Source organism: Cupressus sempervirens, chromosome 9 (assembly GCF_028749045.1).
Source record: "Cupressus sempervirens isolate cs-2001-9-10 chromosome 9, ASM2874904v1, whole genome shotgun sequence".
In the NCBI taxonomy this organism is placed as follows: Eukaryota; Viridiplantae; Streptophyta; class Pinopsida; order Cupressales; family Cupressaceae; genus Cupressus; species Cupressus sempervirens.
The window spans coordinates 822,269,691-822,287,626 of record NC_143126.1 but is presented as its reverse complement, the minus strand read 5'-3'; positions in this window follow the sequence as shown (position 1 = coordinate 822,287,626).

Sequence of the window (17,936 nt, the reverse complement as noted above, 5' to 3'; positions counted from 1 at the left end):
GTTGCAGACATCTTCACTAAGCATTTTACATCACCTCGCTTTCTTTAGCTATGGTCAATGCATGGGGTTATTGAAGTTATCCTTGGGGGGATTGGTTGAGGCCATCCTTCCCTCACTTCATATTTTTTTTAGCATTGTTTTTTTACCTCTTTTGGGGGGAGAGTTTCTTCCATGTGGTTTTCTCTCTTGCCCCATTTTACAGAGGTTGCATTTAGTTGTATTGTACTTGGGTACCTAAAATGGTTTTGTTGTCAAGACCCATTTTGCATTTTTTCCTTTGTTTTATGAGCTTAAGGCATCCCCATAAGTTGCACTTAAAGGGGGGTATTAGATTAAATAATTAATTAATTGTTAATTATTTACTCTATTACTTAAGCTTACTTAGGTTAATGCATCTAGTTGAGGTTAGTTGTTGACAACATAGGATTTTCTTCTAGCTCCATCAGCTCTGCCATTCTTACTGACATGGCACTATCTTCAATCAATTCCATCTGATGAGTCAGCTCCAAGGAAGGGAATTCTAGTGAAATTGGGAGTCTAGCCTCCCTACCATATACTAGCACAAAAGGTGAATTCCTAATAGATCTCTTGGGTGTTATTCTATCAGCCCATAGAGCAGTCTTTAATTTTTTATGCCAAACCCTCTGATTGTCTTCTATTGTCCTCTTCATGATTCTGATCAGATTCTTGTTGGAAGACTTAGTTAAACCATTTCCCTGGGGATAATAATTTGATGATGTGCTCAGGTAGATATTGTGATTCATTGCCCATGCACAAATCTAGGTTCCAACAAAAGATTTAGCATTATCTGAGATGATAGTAGAAGGAGTACCAAACGTAGACACAATCCCATCAAGTAATTCAACAACTGATGGTTCTGCGGCATCCTTCAAGGAAAATGCTTCTGTCCACCTAGTGAAATAATCACTAGCAACCAAAATCCATTTATGACCTACACTAGATGGAGGATTAATAGGGCCTATAAAATCCAACTCCCACTGGGTAAAGGGCTGATCCACCTGAATAGGATGAAGGGGGAGAGCTGCAAGCCTTTGTTTGCCTGAAAAGAAAGCACATTTCTCACATTTTCTCGCATACCTATAACAATCATGGAACAGAGATGGCCAATAATAACCAGCCCTCATGATCTTCATGGCAGTTGTTCTTGCAGAGAAATGGCCGCCATCAGGGCCATCATGAAGTTCTTTAATCATCCTTTCAGCCTAGTCCTCTTCAATGCATCTCAACAGGGTCCCATTAAAATCCCTCCTGAATAGGGTACCATCAACTACAACATAGGGAATGGACTACAATCTATATTGTCTTATTTTAGCTCTGTCCAATCCCTGAGGGTATCCATCCCCTGATAAGAAGCTCTTCATATTATTTATCCATCTCTTTGGGCTGTTAACATTTCCTTCCTCTTGCTGCTCTGTTAATACCATAGCAGCCTCTTTATCAGAATCCTGACCTGATAACATTTCTTTGCACAATCCTCTCCCTCTTACTAGCTTGGTAATCTAAATATCAACATCATATTCCATTACCCTAGTGATCCATCCGGCTCTCTTTTCACTGATATCCTTGCTTAACAGAAAATCTTTTACACTGGCATGGGGCACCAACAAATGGATCCTATTGTGGGATAAGAGGTGCTTGAATTTCTTCAAGGCTCTAATGACTGCAAGGGCATTCTTCTCAACAAAGCTATACTTATCTTCATATTCTTTGAGCCCTTCACTAAAGAAAGCTATGGGCTACTCCTCATCCTTTCCATTTGTCTGAGTCAAGACAGAAGAGATACTCGACTCACCACCTAAAGTGTAGAGGATGAAATCTTTCTCAAAATTTTGGTTCATGAGAGTAGGGGTTGAGGCTATGACTATCTTGATCTCTTCAAAACTCTCCTTCTACTCCTTGGTCCATGAGAAAACCATGTCTTTCTTAAGCATTGATGTAAGAGGTTTCACCATGGTAGCAAGATTAGGGATAAACCTTCTCACAAAGTTTATTCTACCAAGCAAACTTTGCAGCCCCTTCTTGTGTTTAGGAAGAGGAAGGGAAAGTATTGCCTTTGTTCTTTCTGGATCAATGGTCAGACCATCCTCAGATACAATGTGTCCCAATAATTTTCCTTGGCTTGTAGCAAAGACACACTTGGCTGGGTTGAGGGAAACCCCAAACTCTCTATAAATCTTAGAAATGCCTACCTTAGATGATCAAAATGATCTTCTACATCTTTTGAATATACAGTTATATCATCAAGGTATACTAAGACAAACTTATCAATTAATTTTTTGAAGGCCATCTCCATTGCCTTCTGAAATGTGGCACCTGCATTTGTTAGTCCAAATGGCATTTTGTAGTAAGCATAGGTGCCCCATTTAGTAGTAAATGTTGTTTTATGTCTATCAAATTCTTTAACCAGCACTTGGTTGTAACCAGAGAATCCATCAAGAAAAGAGAATCTCCTTGACCCAGTGACCTTGGATAGAATTTGCTCCATGGAAGGGAGAGGATGGTGATCTTTAAGAGAAGCCTAATTAAGATCCCTAAAGTCCACACACAATCTAATTTCCCCATTCTTATTCCTTACAGGGACAAGGTTAGCTACCGATGATGAGTGTTTGACAGGAAATATTATATTGGCCTCTATCAACTTGGATAATTCTTTTCTCATTAGGGGCTCAATCTTAGGATTCACTAGTCTTTGTTTTTGCCTTACTAGTTTGGCCTTATCAACTAGATCTATAGTATGCTGAAAAAAACTAGGGTCAAACCCTTTTAAGTCATCATATGTCCAAGAAAATACATCATTAAATTCTTGACATAAATGAATGAAGTTTTCTTGCTCAGTTTCAGAACGTACCTTCCCCATATTTAGAGATTTTCCATCAGCAATTGTAACTAGGGCATAATCATCCTTTTTTGCAACTAGATTCATTCCTTTGCCTCTTGTTTGATCATCAAGATTAAAAACACTCTCCAAAGTAATGAGACCCTTGGGCAACTTGTTAGAACTAAGGTGAATGATCTGATCACCATACTAATCTTGCAGCCTTGACTGGTTTCTATCTCAGAATTCTGCCTCATTCTACAAGAAACTCACAATTTGTTCATCGGAGTCAAACACTTGCCAATGAGTGTTGTTTTCAGGGATGGCAGGCCTTACTACCACCCTAATTTGTTGCTTTTTCTCCTCCTCAAGATTCCCTAGTACATCATAAGCTGCACCCACCGCTGCAAGTCTATCAACATGTTTATTTTCTTTCCTAGGAATGCTTTGAATATTAAATGCATTGAAACCCTCAAGGAAATCCCAAACTCTGTGTTTGTAAGACTTGAGTAGGCCATTTTTGGTGATATTCTAGCCTCTCACCTGATTCACTACCAAGTCACTATCTCCATATACTTTCAAGTCTTGGATTCCCCTCTTTTGGGCAAGTAGGAGACCTTGAATTAAGGATTCATACTCGGCTACATTATTGGTGCAACTGAATTGGAGCCTAAAGGAGAAGTAGTATCTTATTTGTGTAGGGGAGACCAACATAACACTGGCCCCTAATGCATTTCTATTCCTTGAGCCATCAAAGTACATACTCCATATTCTGTTTATATCATCATTAGTCCCAACAAGATCAGGAGCTTGAGCCTCTTTCTCTATTATGCAATATGTACTAAGGCCTGTCTCAAGAATTTTTGACATAGGCTCAAACTGATATGCATTTTCCCACTCATCCAGGAAGAAATCAGGAATCTCTGATATGGAAGTGATAGGCTCATTTACTATGTCATTTTCATCCATCTCTTGAATAGGGCAATTCATATTGATGAAGTTGGGGGTGTAAGATTCAGTGTGATGAAGGGCTTGAGGTTCTACTCTAATTGATGCATTGGCTCCATATCTAGTCTTAAATGACATATATGACCAATCAGCAGATATGAATCCACCAATCTGAGCAGTGAAGTCTCTTGAAAGATAGATGGCAAAATAGGGCTTGACTTCAACAACAGATATATCTTGAATCACAATGCAACCAGGGCATGCATGTAGGGCCATCTCCACATTCCTAAGGATACCTATGGTTTTGATAGTACTACCATCTAGTTGTAATACATCCCTAACAATGGACTCATATTTCATCCCTAAGCATCAGCAACACACCTAGGCATTACTGAGCTACTAGCCTCTGAATCAATCATGCAATTGTGGACTAATTTGCCTCCTATAATCAGGGAAACATAGAATGGGGGAGGTCTAACCCTTTTATTTGTCTCCACATCCCCTACTGGTTGTACTAGACTTGTGGCATTCTCCATGATAGATGGCTGATCCTTGAGTTCAATCTTCCCTAATTCTTGCTGCAACATCCTCTTCTACATTGGTATGGTAGCAACAGCATCCCACATAGAGATATTCACATTGGTTTTCTTCATTTGCTCTACCACACTGAAAGGTGCATTAGGAACTTTGGTAGAAACTTTTGGAGCTGCACTTATAAGAGGTTGAGGTGGGGCAACATAAGGACCACCTGCATCTTTCTTTCTTGGATCTTGCTCTTGCTATTGTGAAGTACTTGCTTGTTCATTTTCTACTTGTGTATGAGGTGTAGCACTCGAAGTTGAGGCCTGCTTAGGAGAAAGGGGGGCAACATGTTCCATAGCTCTCTTCCTGATTCTTGTGTTATGAGCAACGAAATCCTGGTTTACATTACAATGCTCCCCAGCCTGATGATTCATGAAAGAGCAATCATCACATCCTTGAATATATGATGCCTCCTTGGGATGATCCTCCTTGTATGATTTCTTTGTTGCAGGTTCTTGGACAGTTAGGGCCATATAAGATTTTGCCTTCTGGCACATGCAATAGGTATAAGAATAGTTGCAAGAAGGGCAGAAATCTTGATCTTAGGCCAAGTTATTTTGAGGGACTATAGCTCTGTTCTGATTTGAGCTTGAAGTAGAAGCATGACTATTTTCCCTACCTTGATCAAAGGAGCTATTCCATTGATTAGGAAGCCTACCACCACTTGGAGCTTGATATTGCAGTTAGGGAGGCTTGTAACTTTGAGCTTGCTGCCTTTCTAAGGCCACCACCTTGTTACTCATCTTTTGTATCATAGAGAGACTATCCTCTAATCTCTTCCCCTGGTCCTTCAACTCCCTCCCCTTCTCTTGCAATTTTTTATCCAGGGTCTTCTCTCTTTTATCTATATTCAACACTAGACCTTGGAGCATTTCTTTGAGCTCATCTATCCCATTTAAGGATGTAGAAGCTCAAGGGACTGGAGTAAGGGCTTATGATGTAGAAGTTGTAGGAAGAGGGGCCATTGCTGGTTGGTGATTAGGAACATCAGGAAAGAAAACCATAGGGGGCCTTGGAGCCAATTTTCCTCCTTGTATTAGGATGTTCTCAGCTTTTATGGATATCTCATAAGCATTAGGCAAGGTATCCCCTCCCATAGTTTGGATTGTAGTGGCAATATCACTGTTAAAAGCTCTAAGGTAATGCAAGAAGGCATTACCAGGGGTAGGTTTCACTACAGTAGGTATTCTATCCCATGTCTTTTGGAATCTATAATTAAAATCAGTCATACACTCATGGGGGTCTCTTTTTATTGTAGTCAACTGCTCTAATAGTGACAGATGGTCACTTCTCTCCTCAAAATGTTTGCACAATCCTGCTCCTAGTTCATCCCAATTAGTTATAGAACCATGAGCTAAGCCCCTATACCACTGTAATGTTTTTCCTGTTAAAGATGAGGCTAGAAGTCTGACAGCAACATCATCCTCTATAATACCATGAATATTACAGACATTTGCTAGTTCTTGGATATTCTCTAAAGGAAAGATAGAAGTCTCACAAGTAAAATCAGGTATGCTTTTTAGTGCAAATACTGGTATATCATGTCTTTGAGCTAACAACAGAGGACTTCCACCATTAAAGGTGGCAAAAGCATGAACTCTTGGCTGTGCCATGCAAACAAATGTTTTATTGATGAGCATTGATGGCAATCTAGGCTGAGTACGAGCAGTAGGAGGAGTAGAGATGGACCTTACAGGTATATTAACTATTTTTTCACCCCTAACTGGTGATAATGAAATTCTAGTCCTCCTTCTTCTAGGATTTGAAAGGGAAAGCTCTTGATATTGAAATTTACCTATAGAAGATGCCCTTGTTTCAGCTCTAGGCATGAATCACTGCAACTTTGGCCTGGAACCAGGTTTGTTGATGTTTAGAGTCGCCAAGTACTTTGAAGGACCAGCCTCTTGAAGGCTTGAATACTAAAGCCAGCACTACCTCTTCAACATTAATCTTTGAAATTCTTCCTTCTTTGACACCAGTAGACTTTAAATCTTCAATAGGATTGTCCCACCGGGCATGCCAAAAATTGTTGTCACTTAGGTTTGCACCCTTGTCCAAGGCCTATGCACAAGGACAACCTAGTGAAACATGGAAACAACCTCCAAGCTATGGGACTTGAACTGCAAGGTTGAGTCTTTGGAGAAGGTCGGCTTCCTCTTACTATCAGGGTGCACCTAACTACTCTCGGAAGGAAAAGGGTAAGAAGGAGATGCAAAAAACAACTCTATCCTACCTAAACTATAGAGGTGATGCACCAAAATAGAGTGTTCAAACCCATTTCTACCCATATATGCACTATTGAACCAGAATGAAACTAAGGATATATACATACAGGCTTGTTTTGATCTAATAACCTCATGCAGATCAAGAAGCGAACTGAATAACACAAGGAAAGAGGAATCTCACTTATATATTATCTGGTAGGCAAAAATAGGTACAGTATGCAGGTTACAGATCTCGAGAATACACCAATGAGAGGCAAAAGGGATGCACATACACATTAATGGTTGAAGGAGATAAAACAGAGAATCATTTAGTTCAAAGGCATGAGGAATGTTACACTGAGAGTTGCAGAGCAATATCAAAGAAATCAGAAAGAGTCGACCCTTTGGAAAAGATTACAAAATTGCCTTTATAGTTCAGGCATAACTGAGGAAAATGATTCTGCATTAACTGCTCAACTAATGCCATTGAACCCCAAAATATCTGATCAAAGATCACACTCGAGCATGGTTCTGAAGTACAAAATTAGATATTCGACTAAAGGAATGCCTCGAGTAGACAGAAGCGGTGCCAATGAAAGATCCTGACATAGTAGATGGATTTACTAAGATGGTGGAGTGTTTCCTTATGCCTTGCATTCATTTTAGGTAGGTCAAAATTGATCGCGAAGATCAGATCGCAAGATAACCTTGATCATCTTTGCTTCCTAGTTCATGAATCAACAAGGTTGAAGCAAGTCAAACAGGCTATGAGAGCTAGCTGGGTCATGTGGGCCAATCACCTTTCTTCGTTCTACCACCTGGGGAAGTCTTCGTGGTTGACCTTCCATCATCAAACTAACCGCGCCACCCTTGTAGATATTAATATTAACTATGATGATTACATTAACCACCAGCCACCGATCGTCCTTTCTGATCGGGCCAGCGAGACATGTGTCAACAAGGCACTGTGTCGCCAACATAAACCTCGAGTGACTTACCCATAGCAAGGTGGGAATGACCATCGATCGGCCTTGATATAATAATCATGAAGACTTGTCATACTCCACGCTGTCCTTACCCCGAGCCCATCATTTTTGGCACCACCTCTACAACTGCTGTTGTATCCAACCGACACCTGGCAACACCTCAGCGACCACACCTTGGCGAGACCTGGCCCCACTGACACGTGGTGACCTGTCACTGCGTCCCTATGGTAAAGATCGCACATCTTCACCATGGCGACATGGCAACAGTTATTGATCTTCTCTAATCTAACGATCACGAAGACCCACCTTCCTGCGACCTTCCCCCCTCATAATTCTGGGCCCGCAGTACATGTGGCACTTCCCTGTTGGTCTGTTGGTCGTTTAATCCCTATTGTGTTGGTGGCATGAAATATGGTCCCACCAGGACATGTGGCACCCTGTCGCTACGTCGTCAATGTTATCTCTCGAGCGGTTTCTAATGGTGAGATAGCGCCAGCCATAGATCTCTGCAGATCTGATGATCATGAAGACTCGTCTCTATGCCGGCTGATCTAAAGATCTGGTGCATGTGGTTCCCTTTGATTTGCCGCCATGACACTGGACTCTGCCAACTGGGCAGATGAAGTATTTAACCCAACTGCTTGCCTGAAACCTTGCCATTTATCTTCTCCGGCCCACCAAACCTTGCTGCCAAACATGTTGACTCACCATCGTCGGCACACCTTTTTTGACCCACGATAAAACTTTTCCGACCCGCGCCATCCTCTGCCTTGTAAGCTGGACCCACCAGACACGCGTCAACCAGTCGCTATGTCACCATCATAACCCTCGCACAACTTCATCGTAGCGAGATGTCGACGACCATTGATCGGCCTTGATCTGACGACGGAGAACTTGCGAGGCATAAAAATATCATAAGGTTTGGAACTTAGGTAATTTTGATATCTTCGTGGGTATTAAAATATTAGTAATCGGGGAGGTGACCATTGGGCAGGGTAACATTCAAATTTTGAAATTTGGCAGGGTAAACAAAATGTGGTAACAATGACCATCTTGACCCCAAAAGTTGGTAGATCCCTTTGTGCTTTCTCATTCTATTATGTGTTCATTCTCATTCATATGTTTTTCCTCCGGCATCTCATAGTGGAAATTTTTTTTAGTGGATGCATGTATACTTCTATTAAAGATATTAATCTTGTTAAGGTGTTAACAATCACTTTAACATGGAGGAATACACTTCACTCATCCATTTTGATCATGGAGTAGAAAGTATGGATTCAAAGAACTTAGAGTAATTTAGCCTTGTACACTTGGTATGATTTTTGAGTTATCTTCAAATCCATGCATTGTTGCTTCATCTTTGTAGGGTAGGAAAATGGAAGCAATCCAACCCTACATATGTGTGAAAGGGGGAAGACTAGGATCCACCCCTTTTGATTAGACTTGATTGGTACAAAAGGAGTATCAATACAAAACTTAGTGGACAAAGTAATAAATAAATTGGATTTACTTCCCTCTCACCACCACCTTAAGAGGATTTAAGTAAAAAAGGGTAAAAGAAGTAAAGTTGAAATGGAAAATATGTAAATAGAAGGGAGAAGATAATACCTTATAGAACAAAAATGTAAAAATATGTTGTTGGATGATGTAAACATTTATTGTAACCCAAGATCTAGGTTTAAATCTACGAGGTAGAAAAAACCTAGAAATCTTTTAGAAATATTATGATATTGCTATCAGGATTTAACTGTGTGATTTTTGAGTCAAACTCATTGACCCATATTTCATGAGTAATGATTCAACATGAATCCACCTCTCATGAGAATAAATGGATCACTTAGCACTCATTGGATCTAGGTGATGCTCATAGGAGGGAAGCACCAAGACTTCCCGGGAGGTCACCCATCCCAGTACTACTCCAACTTGAGTGCACTTAACTACAGAGTTTCCTCCATAGTTAAACCCAAAGCTTGAAACCCCACTTTCAAAGCCTTCACCAAGTGTTGTGCCTTATGAACCATTCATTAGAAAGCCCCTTACGCTCATCAATTGATAAGTAGGAGATAATTTCCACAGCAAGTCAAATTATGATATTGCTATCAAGATTTAATAGTGTGATTTTTGAGTCAAACTCATTGACCCATATTTCATGAGAAGTGATTCAACATGAATTCATCTCTCATGAGAATAAATGGAACACTTAGCACTCATTATATCTAGGTGATGCTCATAGGGGTGAAGCATCGGGACTTCCTGGGAGGTCACCCATCCTACTACTCCAACCTAAGTGCGCTTAACTACATAGTTTCCTCCAAGGTTAAACCCAAAGCTTGAAACCCCATTTGAAAAACCTTCACCAAGTTTTTTTCCTTATGAACCATTCATTAGAAAGCCCCTTAAGCTCATCAATTGATAAGTAGTAGATAATTTCCATAGCAAGTCAAATTATGATATTCCTATCAGGATTTGACTATGTGATTTTTGAGTCAAACTCATTGACCCATATTTCATGAGTAGTCATTCAACATGAATCCATCTCTCATGAGAATAAATGGAACACTTAGCACTCATTGGATCTAGGTGATGCTCACAGGGGTGAAGCATCAAGACTTCCCAGGAGGTCACCCATCCCAGTACTACTCCAGCCTAAGTGTGCTTAACTACAGAGTTTCCTCCATAGTTAAACCCAAAGCTTGCAACCCCATTTGCAAAACCTCCACCTAGTGTTGTGCCTTATGAACCATTAATTATAAATCCCCTTAAGCTCATCAATTGATAAGTAGGAGATAATTTCCACAGCAAGTCAGATTATGATATTGCTATCAGGATTTAACTGTGTGATTTTTGAGTCAAACTCATTGACCCATATTTCATGAGTAGTGATTCAACATGAATCCATCTCTCATGAGAATGAATGGAGCACTTAGAACTCATTGGATCTAGGTGATGCTCATAGGGGTGAAGCACAGGGACTTCCCGGGAGGTCACCCATCCCAGTACTACTCTAGACTGAGCGTGCTTAACTACAGAGTTTACTCCATAGTTAAGCCCAAAGCTTGCAACTCCATTTGCAAAACCTTCACCAAGTGTTGTGCCTTATGAACCATTCATTAGAAAGCCCCTTAAGCTCATCAATTGATAAGTAGGAGATAATTTCCACAGCAAGTCAAATTATGATATTGCTATCGAGATTTAACTGTGTGATTTTTGAGTCAAACTCATTAACCTATATTTCATGAGTAGTGATTCAACATGAATCCATCTCTCATGAAAATAAATGGAAAACTTAGCACTCATTGGATCTAGGTGATGCTAATAGGGGTGAAGCACTGAGACTTCTTAGGAGGTCACCCATCCCAGTACTACTCTAGCTTGAGCACGCTTAACTACAAAGTTTCCTCTATAGTTAAACCCAAAGCTTGCAACCCCATTTTCAAAACCTTCACCAAGTGTTGTGCCTTATGAACCATTCCTTAGAAAGCCCCTTAAGCTCATCAATTGATAAGTAGGAGATAATTTCCACAGCAAGTCAAATTATGATATTGCTATCAGGATTTAACTGTGTGATTTTTGAGTCAAATTCATTGACCCATATTTCATGAGTAGTGATTCAACATGAATCCATCTCTCATGAGAATAAATGGAACACTTAGCACTCATTGGATCTAGGTGATGCTCACAAGGGTGAAGCATGGAGACTTCTTGGGAGGTCACCCATCCTAGTACTACTCTAGCCTGAGCATGCTTAACTACAGAGTCTCCTCCATAGTTAAACCCAAAGCTTTTAACCCCATTAGAAAAACCTTCACCAAGTGTTTTTCCTTATGAACCATTCATTAGAAAGCCCCTTAAGCTGATCAATTGATAAGTAGGAGATAAATTCCATAGCAAGTCAAATTATGATATTTCTATCAGGATTTAACTATGTGATTTTTGAGTCAAACTCATTGACCCATATTTCATGAGTAGTGATTCAACATGAATCCATCTCTCATGAGAATAAATGAAAAACTTAGCACTCATTGGATCTAGGTAATGCTCATAGGGGTGAAGCACCGGGACTTCCTAGGAGGTCACCCATCCTAGTACTAAAAGCCTTCACCAAGTGTTGTGTCTTATGAACCATTCATTAGAAAGCCCCTTAAGCTCATCAATTGATAAGTAGGAGATAATTTCCACATCAAGTCAAATTATGATATTGCTATTAGGATTTAACTGTGTGATTTTTGAGTCAAACTCATTGATCCATATTTCATGAGTAGTGATTCAACATGAATCCATCTCTCATGAGAATAAATGGAACACTTAGCACTCATTGGACCTAGGTTATGCTCACAGGGGTGAAGCACCAGGACTTCCTGGGAGGTTACCCATCCCAGTACTACTCTAGCCTAAGCATGCTTAACTAAAAAATTTCCTCCATAATTAAACCCAAAGCTTGCAACCCATTTAAAAAACCTTCACCAAGTGTTGTGCATTATGAACCATTCGATAGAAAGCCCCTTAAGCTCATCAATTGATAAGTAGGAGATAATTTCCACAGCAAGTCAAATTATGATATTGCTATCAGAATTTAACTATGTAATTTTTGAGTCAAACTCATTGACCCATAATTCATGAGTAGTGATCTTTTAGAAAATATCAGGGGTGACCTAGATCTTCAAGGGTGAAATGGAATCTTTAGGGATGCAATGTACCCCTACTGACAATGTGTAACACTAATTTTGATTTTTTAGTTTTGAAGAAAGCCAAAAAGGGTATCCAAATCTGCAACATGTTCGTAGATTCAATATCTAAACCCTCAAAACAAAGATATTATTTGTTTGTTGTTGCAGGGGGAGGGGGGGAGGTGGTTCCTTGGTCAACTGTAGTTTAGGAATTAACCTTGAATTGAAATAATTGAAATAGAATGCTAGTGAGTAGTAGTGATAGATCTAACACGAAGAAATGTAAATCTATGAATATGCTCTTGAATTTGAAATCCAATTAAGTATGTAGATGTAAAAGCCTTGACTTGACTTCAAAAACCCTAGAAAGGAAATCAAAGTGAAACCAAAACCTTCTTGAATGTATGCACTCAAAATATTCCTTTGTAGATCTTGAAGGAATGGAGATAGAAGATGTAATAAAGGATCTTGAAATGTTTGAAGGGAGATCTTGAATGTTGAAAATGCAATTGAAGATCTAGTATAAACTCCTTTAATGGCTTGAATGTACAAATCATTGATCTTCAATGGAGAATAACTTGGATGCCTTGAATTCTTGAAGAATGCTTCAGAGATTGGATGCTTGAATGCTTGAGATCTTGCTTTCTTTAACACTTGAGTTCTTTCTTGTGAAGTTGATGGATTATGAAAAATGGAACAAATGAAAGGATTTATATAGAGGTCAGAATTAACTAACTTCTATAGGCTGACCAACCTAGAAGTTAACAGCTAAATATCATGGGGAATGAGACCCGATGAGGGGAGTCAAAATAGGGCTTCATTAGGGGTGGATTGCCCCCTAGTGATTAGCTGCACAAACCCCTCAGGCAATTTTGAGACTCCAAAATATGTGTCAAGATCTAGAAATCAAGTCCAAATTATGAGGAAATCCCATTTCAGGACAAGGAGTAGATTCTAAGTGGATAGATGGATGAAAGGAAGGACGTAGGGAAATAGATCCTACCTTGAGCTTAACACCATGAAATAGGATCTTTAAAGAGGATCTATTAGGTTTTACCCCAATTCCTCCTAGGAAGAAGGATGAAAAAGTGAAGAAGAGATGAAAGAGAGAAGGAGATTGATGATCTCACATTAAATATGTGGTAAACCTTCATTAAATTGGATTGCATCACATATAAGATGGTAAAATATCTTCCTTCATCTCCTATTATGCACTATTAATTTCCTAGAACTATTGACAATTCCTAGGGGCTTGGTCTCTTTGGATCTCTCTCTAAACTATTAATAGTTTGAGAAGTCAGATCCTTGTTTCTTATCCTTTTTCAGACTATTGATAGTCTGGGAAGTGTTAACTTTTTTTTTATCCCTTAGAGGCACACACATCCTTATGCTTGGGTCATTTTTTAATTCTTGTTTTAGGACATGGAGTTCCCTTGAATTTTGACATAGTGCAAGGAAGGAGAATCCCTAAAGGAGATGTCCTAGCTCCCAACAAATAGCCACGTAGTAGAAAAATAATACAAGATACAAGATCTTATACCAATTCACAATACTTTATTCATAAAATAAATAATTAAATGTAATCTGTTAGGCTATAAGGCCTTCTCGATTATGGCCAAATACAATAGAAATTACAATAATATTTCTACAAGATCCCTCAAGATCCAACTCCAAACCCTATCTACTCCAAAACCACACTCTAGTAGAAACCTCCAAGGAAGATCTAAACTTGTGCTTGCAAGCCCACCAAGCAATCTCCTTTTTCCCAAGCCACAACTACTAGCTCTTCTCAAAGTTTGCTTCTTTTCCACATCCTCTTCTCCAAGCTGGATGATTATGAATAAAGACTCCACAAGCCCCCTACTTATACCCAAATAAGCCACAGATTGGCCTAGTATATTACCAATTAAATAAACCCTTGCATTAAATGCACATTTAAGCCATAAGTCAGCTTACAAAATAAACTAAATACAACAAAATTAAATGCCTAGGTTGTTTCACAGTAGAAACCAATCACAGATAGCTCAGGCAAAGAGAGAACCAAGACATGGCCAAGTATCAAAAAACACTTTTGAGTATCAACAACTCCACCAAGCATAACCAAGCCCCTTCATTGACCGAGTGACTCGATCAACACAGTAACTAAACCATGCAATGTAAGTCAAGCTCTCTAGTGTATGCCAAGTTCTACTCCTTTGGTGATTGAGTCCCTTCATTGATCTAGCTACTCAGTCAACACTATAACCAAGCATCACCAAGCTCCCAATGTATGATGAGTGCCTTCAGCGACTAAGCACCTCGAGGATTGCTAAGCACCTATTCTTTGACCAAGTAACACTCCAAGTGCTCTCCAAAGAAACTACTAAGCATTTCTCCAATAACTCCGAAGTAGATACTGAGAAAACCCACAATGCTCCCACATCAGATTACCTAGGTAAATAGAAAAGTGTGTCCTACACTTTGATGCCCAATAAAAGATCTGATCCAATCTTCATCTTCACCAAAGGCTTCCACTCCATTAGGGACAAGAAAACCAATTTGCACATCATCCAAATCTGCTTCAGCCATCCAAACATCAGAAGCATTTGAATCACCACTAACCAATCAACATCCAACTTATTACTATAGTCCATCTTAATGACAAGAGCATCTAACTCCATATCTGCAACACCAACATGCAGATCCAAAACCAAATCTAAATCAGAAGCACTATGAAATCCCTCTTCAACACATGCCAAACTCTCAACTCCAGCAATCTCATTTTTCACAACAAGATGATCTACAACATATAAATTTTCACCCACAACAACCTAATCATCCACGACCAAGCGCTCTGCAATTTCCATATCAAATCCATCCAACTGATCATGAAAACAAATGTCCATCCCAACATCAACAAGGTTAGGAATATCGCCAGCAACAACATTAAGTTTCTTTATAGGTTATGCATCAAACTCCTCAAATTGATCAACAAAACCAACTTCCACCTCAATGTTTTCATTCTCGTTTCTCTCTCAAACAAGTCTTTTAACTGGCTAAACAAATCTCTTCCAGATCAGTAAACTCCATCTCCACAAACATTTGTGGACCTCAACCATCCCTTCCTTAACTCGACCACTCAATATAGTTTAAAACTGAGCAGACATCTCTAAAATTTTCTTTTCCACCACATCATAGAGATTCACAATCATCTAAAGGTCTAATATTCTCGAATACATATTCCAAGATCTTCACAAACCCTTTGCAACAAATCCTTCCCACACAACTTGTGACAAACCCAAATTATTTGCTAGTTAGATCACAATCTGCCACCATGCATGAATAATTAGGAACAAATCACAAGTCTAGGAATATGGATCCGCAATATACATCACACAAACTCTCTAAGATCATGCTCCAACAAGATCAACCTTCCATCTTTACATCCATTGATCCATGTGCAAGTTTTCTGCAATTGTAAGTCAAATCCATGATCTACCACCTCACAACCTAGGATTCTAGAAAGAACAATCCACTACCATATCAAGATCTTTTTAGATCATCTTCTCCAATCCAAGGTCCTAGTCCAAACTGCCTCAACTTTAGTGATATGTCTACACACTCAGGAACAACTATGCTCTGATACCATCTAATGCAATGCAAGGTAGGAGAATCCCCAAAGGATATGTCCTAGCCCCCAAAAAATAACCACATAATAGAAATACAATACAAGATACAAGATCTAATACCAAACACAACACTTTATTCATAAAATAACTGATTACATGTAATATGTTGGGTTGTAAGGCCTTCCTGGTTACGACCAAATACAATAGAAATTGCAAAAATAGTTCTGCAAGATCCTTCAAGATCCAACCCTAAACCCTAGCTAGTCCAGACCCACACTCTAGTAGAAACCTCCAAGGAAGATCTAAACTTGTTCTCTCAAGCCCACCAAGAAATCTCATTTTTCCCAAGCTACAACTACTAGCTCTTCTCAAAGTCTGCTCCTTTTCCACATCCTCTTCTCCAAGCTAAATGATTATGACTAAAGAATTAACAAGACCCTCTACTTATACCCAACTAAGCCACATGTCAGCCTAACATGTTACAAATTAAATAAACCCTTGCATTAAATGCATATTTAAGCCACAAGTTGGCTTACAACACAAATTAAATATAACCAAATTAAATGCCAAGGTTGGCTCACACTAGAAACCAAACATAGACAACTCGAGAAAAGCCAGAACCAAGACATGATCGAGTATCAACAACTCCACCAAGTATAACTGAGACCCTTCATTGACCGAGCCACTCAGTCAACACAACAACCGAACCATGTAGTATAATCTGAACTCCCTAGTGTATACAATTTCTACTCCTTTGGTGACCGAGTCCCTTTATTGATCGAGCTACTCGATCAACACTACAACCAAGAATCACCAAGCTCTTAGTGTTTGTCAAGTGCCTTTGATGACCAATAACCTCTAGGGTTGTCGATCACCTCTTCTTTGACTGAGTAACACCCCAAAGAAACTACTGAGCATTCCTCCAAGAACTCCAAAGTGGTAACTGAGAAAACCCATGATGTTCCTACATCAAATTTGGATCCTTCAATGGATTGAATAGCATGCCTCACACACTTGCTAGACCATTCAATTAATCTTTGATGGGTTGACTAGCATGCCAATCACACTTGCTAGACTATTCAACAACATCTCCTCTAGAGACCTTCCCTTCTTTCTCTTTTTTCTTTTCTTGTGTAGTTCACAATAAAGCACACAAACCTTATTGGATGAGTAACTACACCATTTTTGTAGTGGTATATCTCTTATTGTGATTTTATATATAATGAAGATTCAAGTCTCTTGGGGGCTTGATGACTTCACTGTCTTTTAAGTCATGATAATATCAAACATTTTCTTTTGATCTACTTTACTGTGAGTTTGAGGTAACTCATACTCTCGTTAAAGTGAAGGCTAAATGTACCATCTTAAAATGGACATACTTGTCTTTTAAGACCTTTTAGCACCTATCTCATAGTGACTTCCTAGACCATAGATGGATCTATCCTTGATATCCTCTTTCTCCCATTTTCCACCATTTTCCAAGTCTTCCTGCATTCATCGTGACTTTTCTAAGGAATTTTTATTCCCCTCTCTATTAATAGGTTGACCTCAGGTCAATCTAGTCTATAGGAGGTCAACCCAAGTCAACCTCTTCCCTTGTGATTGTGGGGCTTAGGGCTTAAAAGCTCCTAGAGTTCCAAATTGTTAACTCTCACTCTCTGATCAACTTGCATTTTTTCTCCACACACAAAATAGTATATAAGGAGACTTAGAGGCTTCATTTTGATACCTACAATTTTTCATCATAGCTACAATTACACTTTGCAATCAAGGCATTTCATGCATTCAATGAGTTCAAGCATTTCAAGCAAAGGAGTTTTCATCAAGCATTGAGGGATTCTTTGTGAGCATTTCATCTTCAAGATCTACCATATTATTGACAATCAAGGGAGAAGATCTACATTGAGACATTCACCATCTTCTTCATTGATGCATACTTACATCCATGGCTCCATGATGTGGTTATGGTAGATCCATTGTGACTTATGGAGATATCTTGCATTTACCTACTGAATTCAACATCTACAACATACAACAAGGAGAAATCCTTATTGACAAGGGTTTTTACAAGTAAGGCAAATACTTACATTTATCTTGTTTCAATT